The 19214-nt window shown below is 44.0% G+C and overlaps 1 protein-coding gene across 1 annotated transcript in view; it reads right to left on the reverse strand.

The window, feature by feature from the left end:
* PLA2G4A (phospholipase A2 group IVA) overlaps positions 1 to 2215 on the reverse strand; it is a 77374-nt gene extending 75159 nt beyond the window's left edge. Inside the window, exon 1 of the mRNA XM_032446286.1 lies at positions 2109 to 2215. The gene's annotated coding sequence lies outside the window, so the exon portion shown is untranslated. The remainder of the gene's footprint in view (positions 1 to 2108) is intronic.
* Positions 2216 to 19214: the final 16999 nt, after the last annotated feature.

Genomic DNA, 19214 nt, shown 5'->3' on the forward strand with positions numbered 1-19214 from the left:
GCACTGTCCATGCCTTCGAGCCCACCTCCCACCCCTGCACCATGGGCTGAGTAATTCTGCTCCAGACATTGACACACAGGCTACTGGAAGTCCACACAGACAGGAAATTCCTATCCTTTCTCTGAGGTAAGAAGCAAAGGAAAGCCCTCAGGAAAGTCTGAATAACAGTTTTAAGAAAATAAAATAAAATAGTTATTTTCAAAGCATTCTGTTATTACATCACATTATCATAACCCAGATGAGCTCATTTCCATTACTAAAACATGTTCTAAAACTTGTTTTTCAGCCTGGAGAGATGGAGTTATATCACCAAGTGATAGGAAGCACAGGGGCAGAGTTCACTGCCTTACAGCAATGCTGCCATGGACGAGGAAAGTAGACAGAATTCCTTCCAAAGATGACAAGGAGCTCTTAGTTAGAAAGAGAAGAATAAAATAACAGCAGGTCAGCCCACGAACCCAGTCTAAAAGCATGTCTGGTGATCAGCCTCCTCCCAGGCTCTCTGCCAGTGTAACCAGAACTGTAGGAAAACGTGCCTGTGTTCTTTAACATTTATCAGTCTTCAGAATAACCGCTGAAATGTGGCCTTCCCCATCAGTATGAAGCAAGTGCTTAGACACAACTTCATTTCTGCTCCCCTCAGAGTCACCGCTGTTTTTCAGACACCGTCCTGAAGGATGAGGAGACTGATCCACCATGTTTTACACCGGGTAAGAAATAAAACATGAACACACTCTCCCATCTCTCAGGGCTGTGCATCAGTGCTGGCTGTGGGCTCAGCCCCAACCCATGCTAAGGGTCAGCAGCCTGTCAGCAAGTCACCACAGCCATGAAGCAGAAGCTGGGCCCCAGCTCTGTGGGCTATGATCAAGCTGAGTACCTTCTGCATTGTGTGGACAGATTTCCTATGCCTGCCTGGACATGTGAAGGACGGGATGCGCATCCTCCTCTGGCTGCTACACAACCTGCCCCTGATGCTCTCCAGCCCATGCCAGGCAGCAACCTGCTCTCAGTGTGAGCTCAGTCCCTAATCACCAAGAGCAGCTCCAGCCCCACGGCAAAGACTGCATCCAGCTGGGCCACACACCAACCCGTGCCTTCACACAGACCCATCTCCATTATCCCCAAGATGCACGTGCCTGGCAGACATGGCTGGGTAGGGCCGACTGAGAAGGCCCCAAAGGGCTCACAGCCCCAGGCTGCAGGCAGAGCTCCAGACTGACACGTCCTAATGCAAACAGCTGGGCCAAAGAACCTCAGTGTGGCAGCTTCAGGGCAGAGGGTAGAGCTGCCTACGGGACTAAGGAAATACAAGAGGGGCATCTCAGGATAACTGTGTTAAGGAAAAAGCAGGGGAAAAAAAAAAAACCCAAAAAACACCATTCAAGTTGATTAGAAGCAAAGTATGCCGCCTCAGTGAAGCAATAACATCGGCATTCCTCCCCCTGATGTCTGTTTCAACAGGCCACGGGCAGCACCGCCGCCAGGAGATGGAGTTGCGTGATTCAGGTGTGAGTGAGAGTTTCCACGTCCCTCCTGCTACGTGTCTTCAAACACGACCGCGGCAGGACGGCGGTACACGGACACGGCACTGCACGGACACGGCAGACGACCGCCTCACGCCGCGCACACACACAGACACACACACACACACACACACACGTACAGCCCCGTCCCGTAACGTAGGGCCGATCCCCGCGCACGTCCCCAGTCCGGCCGCAGTGGGTGTGTCGGCTGGGCACGCAGGCGGCGACGCCCCGGTGCAGCGGGAGCCGCCACTCGCCGTCAGTGCGCAGCTCTGGCCGCAGCCTCGGCCGCGGGCAGTGCCGGGCTCGCCGCGTGAGCAACGCGCCTGACGCGGCTCCCGCCTCCCACGTGCTCGTGTACAGCCCCGCGCGGCGCGGGGTCCCCCCGCCTCCGCCCCCGCCGTGCAGCGCCGTGCCGTGCAGCGCCGGGCAGAGCTCGCCCCGCTCGGCTCCGTGCCGCCCTCCGAGGCGAGGGGCAAAAGCGTCGGACGGCAGCCGCCGCCGCCCCGGGAGGGGTCTCCTCCCCGACGATTCCCGGCAGCCCGAGCCCCGCCGTCCCCCCGCCCGGCCCGAGGCGCTTACGGCTGCGCGAGATCCCGCGCGCTGGGCTGTCGCCGCCGGTCCCGCTGCCGTCGCGCTCGGTGCGGGCATTCGGCACCTCGCAGCCGAGCGGCGGGGGAGGCGCCTGCCGTCAGCTGACCGCCGCTCTTAAGGAGGCGAGCCGAGCTCCGGGGCCTGTGGGGATGGGGTGCGTTGCGGGCGGGCGGACCGACCGCACCAGGAGTCGGGGACGGCCGCGCCGAGCTGCGTCCGGGCCCTGCCGGCTGCGAGGCCCTGCGTGGAGGAGCGGCCCGAAATCCACCTCTGGATTTCGGGCTCCATCTCTGGACGTGCAGCCCGTGTTTCACTTCCACAGCCCGAAGCTCACAGGGACGAAGCAGCTCACGCCCACATAGAGTCCCTCCTGTTGCTGCGCCTCAGACCAGTGCGCCTCAAGCTTCAGTGCTATTAAAAGATTTGAGTCTGAAATACTCCCCAGTCGTGCCTTAGCCAAACTACACCTCCTGTGGTGCAGATCGAGCTCAAATCTCTACATTTCAGGTGTGTGCAATGGTCTTTTCTGGAGGAAGAACGTGAGGGAAGGAAGGGACTCATGGAAGCGGCTGCTGCTTTGGGCTGGTTTTAATGGCAACACACCGGTTTTCATTAATTCGGTCACTTCTGCAAAGATGCAAAATGTGTTTAAATTTCCCTTCCACATTTGTCGTTTTTATTTAAAGGATTTTAAAATGACACATTTTGAAGCATGTTAACATACATTTGTAAACAAGTATTTACTGCATCATTATCATGAGATTAAAAACGAAAGTCCAGCTTGGGTTTGTGTACTTTATTGTGGGTCAGCAGGAGAACCTGCTGGGCTTCAGTTGCCGCTCACCCAGCACCAACTTCAGCATGCCCCACAAAGCTCGTTCTTCCTTACGTACCAAAAGACAAGATTGGATTAAGGAGAAAAATACCTTGAATGGTTCAAAGCACAGAAAACCGAAGGATATAGGCTTCCACAAGTGAGAGGTAAGTGAGCAGCATTCAGATCGCATTAACAAAGTTCCTAGTGGTGTGGTAAGCTGGTACCCACAATGAGGGGGAATTGAGCTGCTCCTCCCTGCAAAGCATTGCTGGCCAGAACTTCATTTTCTCCATAATCTTAGTAGTCTTCTGCTATGATGCACTGCAAGAGCTGAGCAACTCTGACCATTACTTTTAACTTCATTTTCTGTCTCATCTTGTAAGGAAAAAAGGCATGGCATGAAAGTACTGTCCTGTGGGCACTGTTACAAAAATGGGCAAGGTTGTGTTTGGAAAGCAGCCCTAGGACTGCCAGCTCAGAAAGCACTTATTTGATGTGGACAGTCTCTTCACCCATTTCTTCATTGTGCATATTTGAGGGAACATTAGCCAGAAAAAGGCAGCAAAACCACCATGATGTCATTATTTGGGTACTTTTGACTTCCAAGTCAACTGCTCTCTGCAGATCACCCTCCACTCATCTTTTGATAGGAAAGGACGCTTCAAAATGTGTCAGTAGATCTCAGTAACAGTTTTAAGACACACAGACATGACAGATGGCATGAATGTGATTGCTCTTAGGAAATGCTACTTTCTTCCCTTTTCCCTGCTGGCAAAGCTGAGGGTATTACCAGCTTTGCTCTTAACTACTTGCCCAAACTCTTATTTTGAACTGCTGAAGAAACATACCGCATCCTGCAGAGCACTGCAGAGGCAGTGTTCCCAGAAGCTGTGTTCATCTCAGAGGTCACCATCAGTGGCCACCATGCTGGGTATGACTCAAAGGTCTTGTTCCCCGACTTGTTCCCTGACATCTCCACCCTGTCATGGTCCCGCTCTGCTTATGCACAAGCATCTGAAGTCACATGCAGCCCACAGGCTTCATCAGCTGTCCCACAGCTGTGGCGAGCCCACGTTTCATCTCCAATCTCACATTTTAAACACATGCAAAATGTTAATGCCAGGGTATGGTTCTGGATATCAACAACAAATGGGGGAACTCCAGCATTTCCATTGAAAATCCCCCATTTAGTTCTCAGTAGCAACAATGATTTTTCCCTGCCCAAGGAAGCAACACAGACTCTTGATAAGGAGCTGACTAATGAGGGGAGAAAACATTCCTTTGGTGCTTCTGACAGACAGAAGAAATGAAAAGCTTCCATTTACATTTGGACTGTTCCTGTTATTGCTCATCATAATTATGAAAGTTATTTTTGGTTTTCATCCCATTTCTTCAAGAAAATGATGGGTAGGATTTGTCCTTTTTTTTTTTTTTTTTTTTTTTTTTTGCTGTGGCCAAACCAGCCAAACAGATGCCCTCCCTGCTCCCATGCTCTACCCCCTACATGGCAGCCCATTACTCACCCCACTGCATCCTTGTAATCTTTTGTGGGTGCCTGGCCCACAAACGATCTGGTTTAGGAAACCTCCTTCCACTCTCTTTCATGTGAAGGGTATTGTTGGTTTTTATTTTGTTGTTTCAGACTACTCCAGCCCACTAACAACTACCTGCTGATGCTGCCATTCATTCTAGGATGCCCTACAAGGTCCTGCCCTCCCTGGCCTGACTTGTCTCTGTCTCTGTGTTTGTCCAGAGCCTTCAGACCCAGAGCCACCTCTTCAGCTTCTCCCTATGACAGTGGCAAATCAGCTCTTGGTGTGGCCCACAGTGGAAACAAGCCATAAGCTGCAGTGAGGCAATTAGAGGGTGTGGGGATGGCATTGTGAAGCACCAAGCAGACAAAGGTCTTTTCTGAAGCAGACTTGTAAAGGAAGCTATGACAAATTACAGAGGGCATTTTAAGTGTGCTGCTCTTGAGCATCAAGGCCCAGACAAAACTGTAGGCAAAACCACTGAAAAGCAAGACTGGTCATATCAGGACAATCATCTAAGGAAACAAAAAGGGATATTTTGTCAGATGCTTAACACAACCCTGGAATTTTCTTTTAGTCACAAACACCTCACAATGCATCAGGAAAAAGAAAGAAAGAAAGAAAGAAAGAAAGAAAGAAAGAAAGAAAGAAAGAAAGAAAGGAAGGAAGGAAGGAAGGAAGGAAGGAAGGAAGGAGGAAGGAGGAAGGAAAGGAAGGAAGGAAGGAAGGAAGGAAGGGGAAGAAGGAAGGAAGAGAAGGAAGGAAGGAAGGAAGGAAGGAAGGAAGGAAGGAAGGGAAGCGGAAGCAAGAGGAGGAAAGGAAGAGAAGAGAGAGGAAGTGAAGGAAGGAACGGAAGGAAGGAAGGAAGGAAGGAAGATAAGGGAAGAAGGAAGGAAGGAAGGAAGGAAGGAAGGAAGAGGAAGGAGAGGAAAGGAAGGGAAGGAGAAGGAAGGAGAGGAAGGAAGGACAGGAGAGGAAGGAAGGAAGGAAGGAAGGACGGAAGGAAGGAAAGGAAGCGGAAGGAAGGAAGGAAGGAAGGAGTGGAGAAGGAAGAGAAGGAAGGAAGGAAGGAAAGGGAAGGAAGGAGAAGAAGGAAGGAAGGAAGGAAGAGGAAGGAAGGAAGAAGGGAAGGAATGAGAAGGAAGAAGGAAGGAAGGAGAAGGAAGGAGGAAGGAAGGAAGAAGAAGGAAGGAGAAGGAAGGAGAGTGAAGGAAGGAAGGAAGGAAGGAAGGAGGAAGAAGGTAAGACAGAATGATGGAAAGACAGGAAAAAGAAGGAAGGAAGGAAGGAAGGAAGGAAGGAAGGAAGGAAGGAAGGAAGGAAGGACAGGAAGAAGAGACGGAAGGAAGGAAGGAAGGAAAGGAAGGAAGGAAGGAAGGAAGGAAGGAAGGAAGGAAGGAAGGAAGGAAGGAAGGAAGGAAGGAAGGAAGGAAGGAAAGAAAGAAAGAAAGAAAGAAAGAAAGAAAGAAAGAAAGAAAGAAAGAAAGAAAAGAAAAGAAAAGAAAAAGTCACTCTTTGGTTAGGTCTCCAAAGTCCAGCTATTGAAGGATGACCCCCTGCTGCACCTCCGCCATCTTATCACAGACAATCTGCAGAACACATGCACTCCGTGTTGGCTCCTCTGTGGCAGTTTATCAGACACATCGTCCTGGTGGAAAACTGAAATTTCTTTTTCATTGCTCTGCACTCACTCCCCCGTATACACATGCAACCATTCCTCCTCAACACTTAAAAGATAAAAACTCTGGCTGACTTTCCACTACCAATGAGGAAAATTTGCACTCAGAGTGAGTTCTGCTCAGGTGCCCAATGCTTTGGCAGAGCCCTTCTTTCTGTCAATCCTCCCACCTACATGGTGGTTTGCTCAGGCTGTGGCCGTCACCCATGGCAGTTAGGGAAACAAACACAAAGGGCTGAAATAACAGCAGGTCTGAGACACAATGCTGCAATCCCAAAATATCTTCTGAGAGCTTGAAGTGCAGCATGTCGGGTGAAACCTTCATATTTAGGACAAAGTTAGTCTCTGTAATTGTCTGCTATTATATCTGTAACGTCTGACCTCATAAAATGGTAGGATTGTAGGATAACTCAGGCTGGAAAGAGATCTCAGGAGGATTCTGGTCCAACCTCCAGCTCAAAGCTGGGGAAGCTCTGTGTTCAGGGCAGGTTTCCCAGGGCTTGATCAAGTCAGGACTTGGAAACCTCCAAGGATGGAGGGAGCACAGCATCTCAGGGCCAGCCCTGCTGCTACCAGCCTGCCCTCCAGGGCAACTAGTTTCTCCAAATACCCACTCCATACCTTTCCTGATAGGGACTCCACTGCCGTGCTTCACATTCTACCCTGAGCTGCCCAACAGTCACATCTGCCACAAAGTAAGGTGGCACTTGGATTTCTTCTAAATTAGTGCGAGCTGCATGGCCAGAACAATGCCCCTGATAGCTGGCTTGTGAACTACCAGACCAGATGAAGTAATCTCACAGCAGTTGGCACTTCAAGGTAGTTTTATATCAATGAAAAATCCTTTGTGGTATTAGCAGTTTCTCTGCGACAAAACAGGAAAATCACACGACTTGCCAGCAAAGTACAATAATTATACAACTAAGGCTGATCATATTTATACCACGACCACTTAAGAACATTCATTTTTAAAAGAGATTAATACCGGACTGAAGTTGGGATTAAAGTATATCCCAGAGTACTATTTATACTGTAGAAGTCAACAAAGCTGCCTGAGTCTAAACAAAAATCAATCATAAAAAAAAAGCGTCAGACCAAAAGCAAAAAAAATCATTAGCAGTTTACATCTGAGTGGTCTGCAGTTAATTATTCTAAAGATCTGCTGTCCTGGCTGTAATTGCTCACTTTCCCTCTTCCCCATAGCTTGTCTCCATCAGTGATGACCAGCAGAAACATAATGAAAAAAGCACTGGAACCAGAAATCATGTAATATGCTCCTCTCTCTGGCACCAGCAGCACACTGGGACTTCCTTCCCTTGGGTAGCACTGGAACCGTGACTTTTCAGTAACTGCTTTTGGACATGACTTGCTGTCTCTGCTTACTCATTTTGAAGGAATACCCTCAATCCCTGCACCTCCCTGTGACTACAAATCCCACAGTTTGAGCCAACAGAAAACTTACATTCTTTTGTTTGTTTGTGCACAGGTTGCCCATCATACTGGCTGCAGCTGGACCTTTGTGCTCCAAGTAACTGCAATTTCCTGTAGACACTTCCCAAACTGTCGATTACTTACAGATATCTATTACTCATCTCTTTTCCAACCTCTGTTGATTTAGTTTTGTTTCTTGAGACATGCCACTTCTCTCACTTACATTTTCTGTTTTCTATGTTCTTCATAAGATAGGCGAGTAGAATGACACACATCGTTCAAAACATGGGCTGTGAGTTCACAGGCTAACAATGGGTTTGCTTGTGTTCTATTTTTCTCCTGTTTTTCACTTCTTAGTTGCCTTTTGTGTGCTGCTGAGCTATCCACAAGATGACCAGCTCTTCTTCCTAAAAAGTAATGCCAGCTTATGATCTGTGGCTGTGCATATGCTCTGCAGTTGCAGCTAGTTGGAATAATTCTGCTAGCTAGAAAGCTGACTCCTCCACTATTCAACCTTTTATTTTCCTGTTCATTTCTGCACGTAAAAGATAGCACTGCTTCCAGCAAGAGATTCCACTGGTTATTGCTCTCAGTTATGAAAACTGAGCACATATTCCAACCCTTCCTCCCCAGTCTCTTTTAACCACTTATTAATTCATGAGAGGATTGGAGACATTTTACCATCTTTTTCAAACATTCCAATTTATCAGATTGTATCACCCTCACCTGCCCCTTGATGAGTGTCTCCACTGTGGTAATCTCACTGACTTTTGCTGTACAAAAGATGGATGCAATTAACTTATGTAGGTTTCCTACAATTTGCTATCCTTCTTGAGTGTTCCTGTCACATCTTACATTCACTGAAAGAAATAAAAGGACAGTGTAAGCAGGAAGCCATATGAAATACACTTCTGTTTGAAATGTAACCTACAAATCAGCAACTCAGGAAGACTGTGATCTGAAAAAAAGAACCTGAATTAAGGGAATTCACACGAAGTCAGCTTCACTAATTACATTAAAGAGGTTCACAATACTCGAAGCAAAATATCTAAGAGCTTGGAAGGCCACATCAGTGAAAAGCAGAGGAGTATGTAGTGGGGCTGTGCTCTGTCCATCACAGCAAGAACCAGAACATGCGTAAGGCATTTGGGGACTTGATCATGTCCCATCCTTAACAGTCATTTTCCTCCCAACACACCTTCATTCATGGAAGTTGTTCAAATAAAGCAAATGGCAATAGCACTATTCATGGAAGTATTTGCAGGACTCGGTGGTTATTCTTTTTTGTAAGCATTTTCTGTGCAATGAGACTTATGGAAAAACTTTGCACAGTGCAAAATAAAAAAAGTATTTTTATTAATAACTTTGCAACTTTGACAGTATGGAGCAGCTCAGATACTGACTGTGCTGAAGTTAGTATGCCAGGAGAGGGCAAGGGCTTTGATGATTAAATGGAGTTTTCTAGGAAGAACCCACACAAGTATCACAAGAAAAATGAAATGAACACACATATCACAATGTACAGAGTCTAATAGTAATAAGCACGGTTTGTGTTTGAGAGACACTTTTCAGGAGATAAATACTTCTGTTAAGAAGCTCAGTGTAGTGTTTGAACAACCTTGTTTGCCCTTTTGAAAATTACCACATAATAACCATCCTCTCCTATTACTTCCATCGTAGGTCATTGGTTTTCTGCACACTTCATTCAAGTTCTTCATTCAGATTCTTCACTTGGTTAAAGAGTAACTTGCCCATTTCCGCTCCTCAACGAGTGCCTTTCTGCTACAATGACTTCTTTATTTTATTTTTTGCAATGTATTTTCAGTGTTTCATTTAAGACACAATTTCCACTTCTGTACCACAGCACCATAAGCAAATCTGCAACCTCTCACTTTTTGCTTTCGCTTTCCTTTTAAAATACTGAAAAGAATCTTTCCTCTTTTGTGGCCATAAGGTCTATTTAAATATTTTAAATACACCAGAAACGTCTTTGTTACGCAGATTACCACAGTTCTGTTTAGTGCTGCTATTGCCCTACAGCAACTCCTTACTCAGGCAGCAAAGAAAGCAGCAATGCATGGTGATAAAAAGGTTAAGCATTTTCCCAGTTGCCCCAACTTCAATGAACATTTTGCCTTCAGCCTTCCCTGCTCTCTCTGTTATTCTAAATAGATATTAGAAATTTTTTTAAAAGGAGATTTGGAATTTTTTAAAATTATTTTTTCTTAAATAATTGAAAGAAAAAAAAAAGATTTCCAGTTTACTCTGCATTGTTTTCTTCTTATTATTATTTTCACAATGCCCATCTTGATTCTGCTTCTCTTTTGACTGCAATCAATCTGACCTTTGCTCTGACCACAAGAAATGTTTCAGTGCCCAAATCAGAATTATACAGGAAAACCAGATGTAGTAAAAATCTCCAGAGCCATTTCCAAAGACTTCCTCCTGCTACTATAGAGCAGGGAGCTCTACAGGGAATGCTCTTCAACCAGGAATTTAGACAGAAAAGTCTACTTCAGTCTCCTTGGGTTACTTTGACATCCTTCTCCTGAATGTTTATTCTTTGGTTTCATGTCCACAAACTAAGCTAAACTTAAAATACCTGCATCAAAGGCCACGAGAAACTACTCGAGGAAGAGAAATGACTGCATGTTTTGTATGTCTAAGATTCAGCATTGTTCCCGGCTACCATTACAGAGTCTTTACATAACAAGGAACCTCGTCCCCCAGTGTCCTAAATCTATATTACTACAACAAAAGCAAAGCGCATAAAATAACCACAAAGAAACACCCTGTAGAACAAGATAAATTCAATGGGGATTTGTCCTACCAAGGAGAACTAAGGGCTCAAGAATAAGAATAAACCTGAAGACCTCTCAGCATTTGCAAGCTGAGTTCTTCTGTTGATACTTATGAAATTTATCCAGGAGGTTGATTTGATGTATTGCTATGAATGCTTTCCTTATTAATTTATTTCCAAAGTAAAGCACTCTAATGAAGAAAAACATCATTCCAGAAATGACTGGAACACACTAAGACCAAACAAACGCTACCAACACCACCACACACAGCAGCAATGATGAGCGGATGGTCTGATTTGCGAGGAGGAGCTGAGACATGGCAGCAAAACTCAGACACATCTGAGGCGATCAACACGGACTGCTTTTGTTTCTGTTGTTACGATTATTGGCTATCTTGTTACCCTGCGACCCGGAGATCAGAGAAATACATGAAGGATATGTCCATTTTTAGCCATTAACTGCAATGTTATGGACATTATCTCAACTTGAGCAAGACCAGAATAACTGCTTTATTGCCTGGAAAAGAACAGGATGTAAACCCCCGTTTTAGTAAATACTGCCTAAATGCAGCAGAGGATAGTGTTGCAATTTTTGGAACACCCTTCAGCTTAGCAGTTATTCTCCCCACCCCTCAGAGTATTGCTGTCTATTGGAAAAGAATTAACATAATTTGCCAAATAAAACAAACTTTATACAGGAATTAGTAGAGCATGTTTCTATTATCATCTGACAAGGCATAATCCCTTTCTTTAATGATTAAGTGGGTGAAACACCTCAGTCTCCAGTGAATATGCTTCCTTATAGTCCTTCATATTCCCAAATTAAATTCTCTTAAGGGACATAACCCCACATTTACCATCAGCAAAGCAGAGCTTACTCCTGCAAATCTGCCAAGTAAAGCAGCTAAAGAATAAACAATTAAAGATGGATGTATAAACAATATTTTTGTTAATATGGGACACTGGGATGTTTCAAGAGAAACCAGCCCATTTCTGGCAGGACATGGTCTTCTATGAGGGTGCTTGGAAAGGGAGTCAGTTGAATGAGAGACATGTAAAGAACAGCAGACAGACAGTATTTCTACTTTATTATGAAGAATGAAGAGTGGTTTTGGTAACAAGAAAAACAAGTGTGCAAGTTAGCAGAAATAGTAAAGAAGAGGAAATTAAAATAGAGCAGAATGGTACATATGCACAAGGTGCCTGTGGAGCTTGTCTTGTCTCTGGCAGAGCCCTGCACAGTAGTACTTGCAAAGGCAGCTCAAGAGAAAACCCCACTGGGTAGAAACCAGGTCTCTCAACTACTGTTGCACACTTCACTTTGGCGCTTACAAACCCTGACCTTTCTTCTTTTGTTCTGACATGAACTGGCAGATTTCAACAAGCAGTCAGTGCACAAATCCTAGCTAGCAGAACTTTTCCTGCTAAACAGCAAACTGGACTCAAAAGCAACTTGGGCACTTCCATCGGTGCCACCTCCAATTTGAAGCCAAGAGCAAAGAACTTGTTGCAGCATTATGCTCATCTCTCAACTGTGCTTCCTTGCTGGTTACTTCTTTCCCTTCTCACATGGCAGGACTACATCTAATTCAATGAATGGAAAATGATTCCCCGCTGCCTTTCCCCATGCAAAAATATCTTTCTGTACACTCCCAAACCAAGCTCCCTGTGTAGAAGATGGTGCAAAACCTGTACAAAAACTTGCAGCAAATACTCCGGATAGTTCTGGTTCTGAATATCACTTCTCAATGCATTTTTATTCCACTGAGTGTATAGCTGAAAGAGTGGAACAGTACCACCACCTGAAATGGCACCAAGGCTTTAAGGACTCCTGTTAAGGCCCAGTTTTAAAATAAGCAGAAGCAGGAGGTGATGGAAGCTTTGCTAATCAGGACACCTCTTAAGCCCTGCTGAAGGCACACTGACGTCAAGGAAACATAAGCATACACTTTAATTGTATGCTTAAGGGCTGCTCTGAAATGGGTCATAGATGGCCAACTTCTGCTTTCATTAAAAATCTTATGGGGTCATGCTTCTCCCTCAGGGGAATTATTTCTTGTATTCTGTATGTGCAAACCATCCTAAGCCTAACCAGAAGAAATTTCTAAAGCTTGAATAATAATTCTCAGACATGACATTAAAACACCGTTTTTCCTATAATAAACTCTTGAAAACAAAACATTACTGCTGCTAATGATTAACTTGCTACGTCTTTGGTTTTAAGTTTTCCCTTAGGCTGCAAACTGCTCTTTCAAGCCATTGATTGTTTAAAACAACCAATTTCCTCGGTGTATTTCCTTAGAATGTATTTTAATACCACCGTCAGGTCAAGGTCACTGAACAAATCTGCTGGCCATTCGCCATCTCTCCATTCTCCATATTCCCAGTTTTCTTCTCAGACTTTCTGTTTTCTCTTCTGTTGGCCCATCAGGAATAAAATGCATTGCTGCAGACCTGGAATATTATCACTTCTGAAATGACTCCCTGATTAGTTGGTGCCACTGCAGACATCTCTTGCTCTGACTTCTCTGGATGGGCATGCATCCCGTCTGGTCCATTCACATTAGAGCATCTTACTGGATCCTTGCTACCAGTCACTTGAGAAAAGTCAATTAAGGTGCGTGCTGCTAACTAAAAGCCCACTGTCATTCACATGGAATGTATGCTCTCAGCAGGACTGAGTGAATTCTCGGTCACTGAGATCAATCGTTCAAACATGCTGGGCCTGGAATGTCAGCACTGGGGGAAGCTGTCCTCCTGAAATCCATTCCAGCACAGCAGTGGGAGGACCAGCTGGCCATGGTTATACAGTGAAGAGAACAAGACATTGCTCTTCTTCCCCCTCTTCTGCCCCTCATTTGTGCCTGCTTTACTTCTTGCTGCCACCTCCCCACCCCTTGTTCAACATCCTCAAGATTGTTTCCACTGCTTCCCAGAGCGAGGATGCCGTGGCCTGTCAGAGATCACTGTTAAAGGGAGCCTCTCCTTTCATCCAGATGAAATGTTTCCTCTGTTACTTTGCCTATTATTTTTAAAGACACTTGAAACTTTTCTGTCATCCTCCTGTATATGTCCTTCCAGTGTCTGCAGATAGTTAGCTGTCCAGCGAGTTGTCATATAGCCAAGTTATGGTGCATATTTACCTTTTGTTACATCCTCTCATAATCCAAACCTTCCAGCCACTTATCTTTTTTATTTCTGGGTTCTCTCTCAACTTCACCCAAGTGCCTTCTGCTTAGAAGGGGATGCCACAATCTGGATATTATTGCACTAACAACGCTTGGATGTTGCTTTTGTAAGTAAATCATTGCCATTGATCATCTTTTATTTACTACTGTGCATAGCCCATTATCAGTCTATAGCAATTCCAAGTTGTTTTGAACTCGAGATTGCAGGACTTCTATTTTATTCCTTTTGTCAGCTTTCTACGATATGCTGCTGTCTCTTCAGCCACTGAAAAACTCCCTTAAGAAGGAATGTTGGAATTCTGGAGGGGCAGAGAGGGAAAGGGTTTGGGGAGGCCTGCAGTCATAGATGGATTTCTTTTCCTGGGCCTAAAGTGGCATAAACAACACCTGAATTGTTTAAAATGTGGTTCACTATAGAGATAGAGACAGAGAAATAAAGACAGACAACTTGGACTAAGACTCTTTTTTCAAATAACTTAATTTTTTAACACTTTCTTCCTTCAGCATACAATATCCAGATGTATATCTGTAACTAAGAACTAAGCAATGATTCAAAGATCTTCAACACTCCAAATTATCACATTTGAAACTCAGGTTAACAATCTTTGCTTTTCTTCTCCGAAAACACTGTTTGCCAAAAGTGAACTCATTCCTGCTGACACGCTCACTGAAATTGAGGAAAAGCTGGAGTGGAAGTAAGCAACTCCTGCTGTCCACACAGCACCCTTATTTCTCACTGGGAATAACTGTTATCAGTAGATTTATAAGATGTAACGTACAAAGTACGTTTTAATCATCTTTCAGATGGGTGTAATGAGTCGGAGAAAAAGCACCCTTAGGTGCTTGGAACATGGAGGGTCATTAGCAAGGAAAGATTAGGATGAAAATCCTAACCGTTCCTTTCCTAATTATTAAATGGAAACAATATTTCCAGTTTAAATTTAGCACAGTGGTAAAAGCTGTACAAAATGACAAGTATGCCACGCACACCTCTGTGTTTGCAATATATCTTACTTAATAGGGAAGTGTTTGTTCATCCAAGCACACTGTTCCTCTTTGATGCCAACTTTAACAACACTGGAGCAGCTCCATGTGCTGTTCTTGGAGTTATGTAATGCCTCAGATTATGCTGCGCATAGTGCGCACACATACAGTACTGAGCTTCCTTCTTAAATTAGAGAAATACCTGTGCCATTTTCTCAGTCACAGATTAAAGTAATTGTACAGAAATGCAAGGGGAAAGGATGAGAAGGGAGGCCTGGAAACTGATCTGCCATCACTGTTCTTCCCCTATATGAGTGCGACATTTGTATTGATATATCAGTACAGTATAAACAGTATGTTGAGCAACCTGCATCATTGCATGTAATACCAACAGCAAAGAGAAAAACAACCAAGCAGCATTAGAAGAAATCAAAAGAGAAATCCTTACCAGCTGAGTTTTCTCCATAGAGGTGAATCCACTGCTGTTTAGAAAAATGCTCTAGGAATGACACTCATCCTTCTCTGGCAGCCAAATAATCATCAGCATCAACAGTAACCCCTTGTCTTCAGCCGACTCATCATTTTGTGCCTCCTACTGATTCCAGATTTTCACCAAATAGCACGTATCTTGAGTATTTTCACAGGATGCAAGTCTGTCTAGCTCCTCACCATGTGGAAAAATGGCTTAACTATGTTATCAGGTTTAATTCTTAGCTCTTCTCTCAGATGATCCATACACTACTTCCTAGCTATGGCCCTACTCAGCCACCCCTTTCTTTGGTAGTCTGAAGGATGGGGAAAATCTGATTTTTCTGATGACAACAGGCACAGAGTTGACTTTCTTCATAGCATATGGTATGATGCTGTGTTTTGGCTTTAGGAGAAAAACAATGTCAATAAAACACCGATGTTTCAGTTGTTGCTGAGCAGTGCTGCATGGAGCCAAGGATGTTTTGGATCTCAGCTTACCCCACTGTCCTGCCAGTGAGGGACTGGGAACACACAAGGAGCTGGAAGGGGACAGAACCAGGACAGCTGCCCTCAACTGGTCACAGGGATATTCCACCCCACAAGGCATCATGCAAAATAAATAAATAAATACATCAGTTGGCACATGGTGAGCAATTGCTTCTGCATTGCTTGTCTTAAGTAAATATATAAATACAAATGGCACCCACTGACATTCATCAACACTTGCTTATGTTTATGGAGACCAAACAGTGGATGCAACCTGTAAATATTACTATCATTACTATTATCATATTTTGTTTTCCTTTTCTGTCTCAGTAAAACTTAGTTTGTATCTCAGCCCACACGTTCTACTTTGTTGTTTATTTTCCATTCTCTCTACAATCCCCTTTATGGTGTTGAGCTGCTCAACAGGTTAAATCACAACACATGAGCCATAAATGTCACTGTGCTGGCTGTAGCTAAAAGGGATACCAAGCACAGCTAAAACATTTACTGGAAGGGAGACAGTTTGATAGGCAGATGGATCGATATCATTATCACCCAAACTTTGGTTAGAAATATGCTGGCCACGTCCCAAAACTATGTAACAGAGATCATACTTAGCCAGCAAGATGTAAAGCAGTAGAGAGCAAACAACTACATGATCCTTGAGGTCCCTTCCAACCCGGGTCATTCTGTGATTCTGTGACAGAACATTTTTCACTTTAACCTCTGTGCTGTTCAAATGTGTAGTACGCCTGACCACCCTTCACAAGTTAGATTCTCCAAATGCTGCCACCTGCAAGTGTGCAACAGCTCTGAACAAATCAAGTTTGTGAATTTGAATCTTGCTGACAGTTGAAGTATAGCAAGAGTGGGCCCTAGATATGGGTTTTCAAATTGCAGATAAAAGGGCAAATTTTGTGCAATATGTGAAAGCTACCAAGACCTTCAAAGTACACAGATGACTCCAAAAAGATCAGGGTGAGCATTTATATCCACAGTGAGGTATGTTCACATTTTTTAAGCCTGTCTATGACAAGCTGACCTACTTAGCAGATAAGGGTAAGGCCTCACCTCAAGTACTGTGTTCAGTTTTGGGCACCTCAGCACAGAAAAGACATGGAGGTACTGGAGCAGGTCCAGAGAAGGGCAACAAGGCTTGTGAAGGGCTTGGAAAATCAGCCCTATGAGGAGAGGCTGAGGGAGCTGGGGCTGTTGAGTCTGGGGAAAAGGAGGCTGAGGGGAGACTTTATTGCTCTCTTCCAGTATCTGAAAGGTGCTTACAGAGAGAGCAGGGCGAGTCTCTTCTCACTGCTGGCCGGTGACAGGACAAGAGGAAATGGCCTCAAGTTGCACCAAGGTAAGTTTAGGTTGGACATTAGGAAACATGTCTTCAGAGAAAGGGTAGTTAAACACTGGAACAGGCTCCCTAGGGAGGTGGTTGAGTCACCATCCCTGAATGTGTTTAAGAGCCATTTGGATGTGGTGCTGAGAGAGATGATTTAGCAGAGGGTTGTTAAGAGTTAGGGTACTATGGTTAGGCTGCAGTTGGTCTTGATGATCTTTGAGGTCTTTTCCAACCTGAATTATTCTATGAAATAAGCAGAGGCACCCTTTGGTGCTTTCCTGTCTGGAAAATCATCAGGCTGGGTCTAAGCACTGATACACCTAAATAACCATTCATAGACATATGAATTAGTGTACATTCATGTGTCAGGAACTCACTTCAGTCTGAACAACATTTTCAATTCTCCTTGTGGCTTTGAAGATTTAAACAAAACATGGGAGTTCCACATTGTCTGCCTCATGGACCTGCTTTAGCATTGAACAACTGATTATCCAAGGAGCGTTTCTCCTTGGATGCTTTACTTTGAATTTCACACACTACTTTTTTCCAAATAATGAAAAATTCTTTACAACTTCACATGCAGGTTTTGATCCAGCACACCCGAGTAATCAAAATACCTGCAACCTTTGGTTCTTCACCATCAGGTCCCTCCCATTGTTCATGAGTACTGAAGCATAGACCTCTATGGTAGAGAGATAAGAATGTGACCTGGCCTTGTGTGCTACGCAGTGCTGCTGGTAGAAAAAAAAAATACCCATGTTAGGCAGAAAGCTGAGTCATGGAATCACTCCTGTACCAGTCAGAGGGCTAAATGCATATAAGTCATCGAATTCAGCTACATTTTAACGTAAACTATTTGAGCACATCATGAATATTTTTCTCCAGAGACAACTATGTTTGCAGATCCCTTCTCACTATGCATAAGAACCTGAAAACTTAAAATGCACAAAGAGGTTCAATTTAATGAGCATAAATCATGTTCACATTCAGCCTCTGCAAGCCCAAATCCCAAACTTTCAGTCCTCCTTGTTTTGGGGATTATTTGCAATTTCTGCCACCTGAGACTCCCACTGTCACTGCAATCCAGACATCACATTTTGAAGGAGCACAGAAGGGTGCCCCTGCCCAGAAGGAAAGACATAGGTGACAAGTTCTGCTGCTGCTCCAGTTAGGAGCTGGCACAAGAGCCTGAACAAGTCTCAGCACTTTACACGTGAAGCTTATGGCCTTATTTTACTTTCAAAGTCACTCTTCTTCCAGCTTGAGAAGAACTGGTTCATTTATCCGGGCCATATTTCTTCAGGATTTCTTTCTGATATGTGATGAGACAGTGCCTTGCCAAAAAAAGGCAAACATGGAAATGTGCAATAAACCAGGAACACACAAAAAATACTTCCTATTGTTATGCTTTCACTGAAATAAAACCCCATTGTTTTTGTTTTTTTTTCCATGTTCTATAGGAATAAATGAGATTCTTGACCACAAATGACAGAAGCTCTGAGCCTGTAATTAGGCCAAGACCTGAGAAAGTGACTATGATTCACATGTGCATTCTTATGCTATCAGTGGAGAAGATAGCAATGCTTTTGATCCTAAGAACACACATCTTCTGAAGAACTTTCTCTACTGATAAAGACAGGCTTTAAATGACTACAGCTGGTGTATGGAAATACAGATGGGTCTTTCCCCTCCTGTAAATGGAATGGTCACCATTTGGACAAGCATTATCACAGAAAAATCATTAGCATAATACATACATTTACATTATGTATTTTCTAAGTTTTGTATTAGTAGCTTAAAAACAAACAATGAACTCAATTTTTTTGGTGTTTATAAAGCTTTCCCAGGAGGATGCCACTTGCATTAACTCCTCCTTTGTTACCCTTACAGAGAACTGTGACTGTTCAGAGCTATGTCTGTTAAAGTCACAATTAATCAGGCTCAGCAAAGCAGTAACACGTTCGCGGACTGTATGTATTGTACACACCGTCACAATGGTAATCTCACGACTGGCCACTTTTCCTATATAATTTGAACTTTAAGTAAAATTTGCAATCTGATTTGCATAACGGTATTTCATTCAGTAACTGAATAGAACAGTAACTAAGTAGAACATTTACTGCTGGTAGGGTTGTTTGCCTGTTTGTAAATTATTACATTTTACTTCTGAGGTTAGCAAATGCTGTGGGTATTCAGAGGTCTTCCGCTTAGCTGCTGTAGCCCGAAGATTCAGTAGCTCTCAAAGTTTTTGTTTTGTCTTCCCACTAGAAAAGGATGAGGGCAGTAATTAAAAGGAGGGAGAAAAGGAGATTTTGGTTACGCATTCCTTTCTGTACAGAAGTCAACAAAACAGTGCCTGATG

The sequence above is a fragment of the Coturnix japonica genome, chromosome 8, assembly GCF_001577835.2.
Source record: "Coturnix japonica isolate 7356 chromosome 8, Coturnix japonica 2.1, whole genome shotgun sequence".
Classification (NCBI taxonomy): domain Eukaryota; kingdom Metazoa; phylum Chordata; class Aves; order Galliformes; family Phasianidae; genus Coturnix; species Coturnix japonica.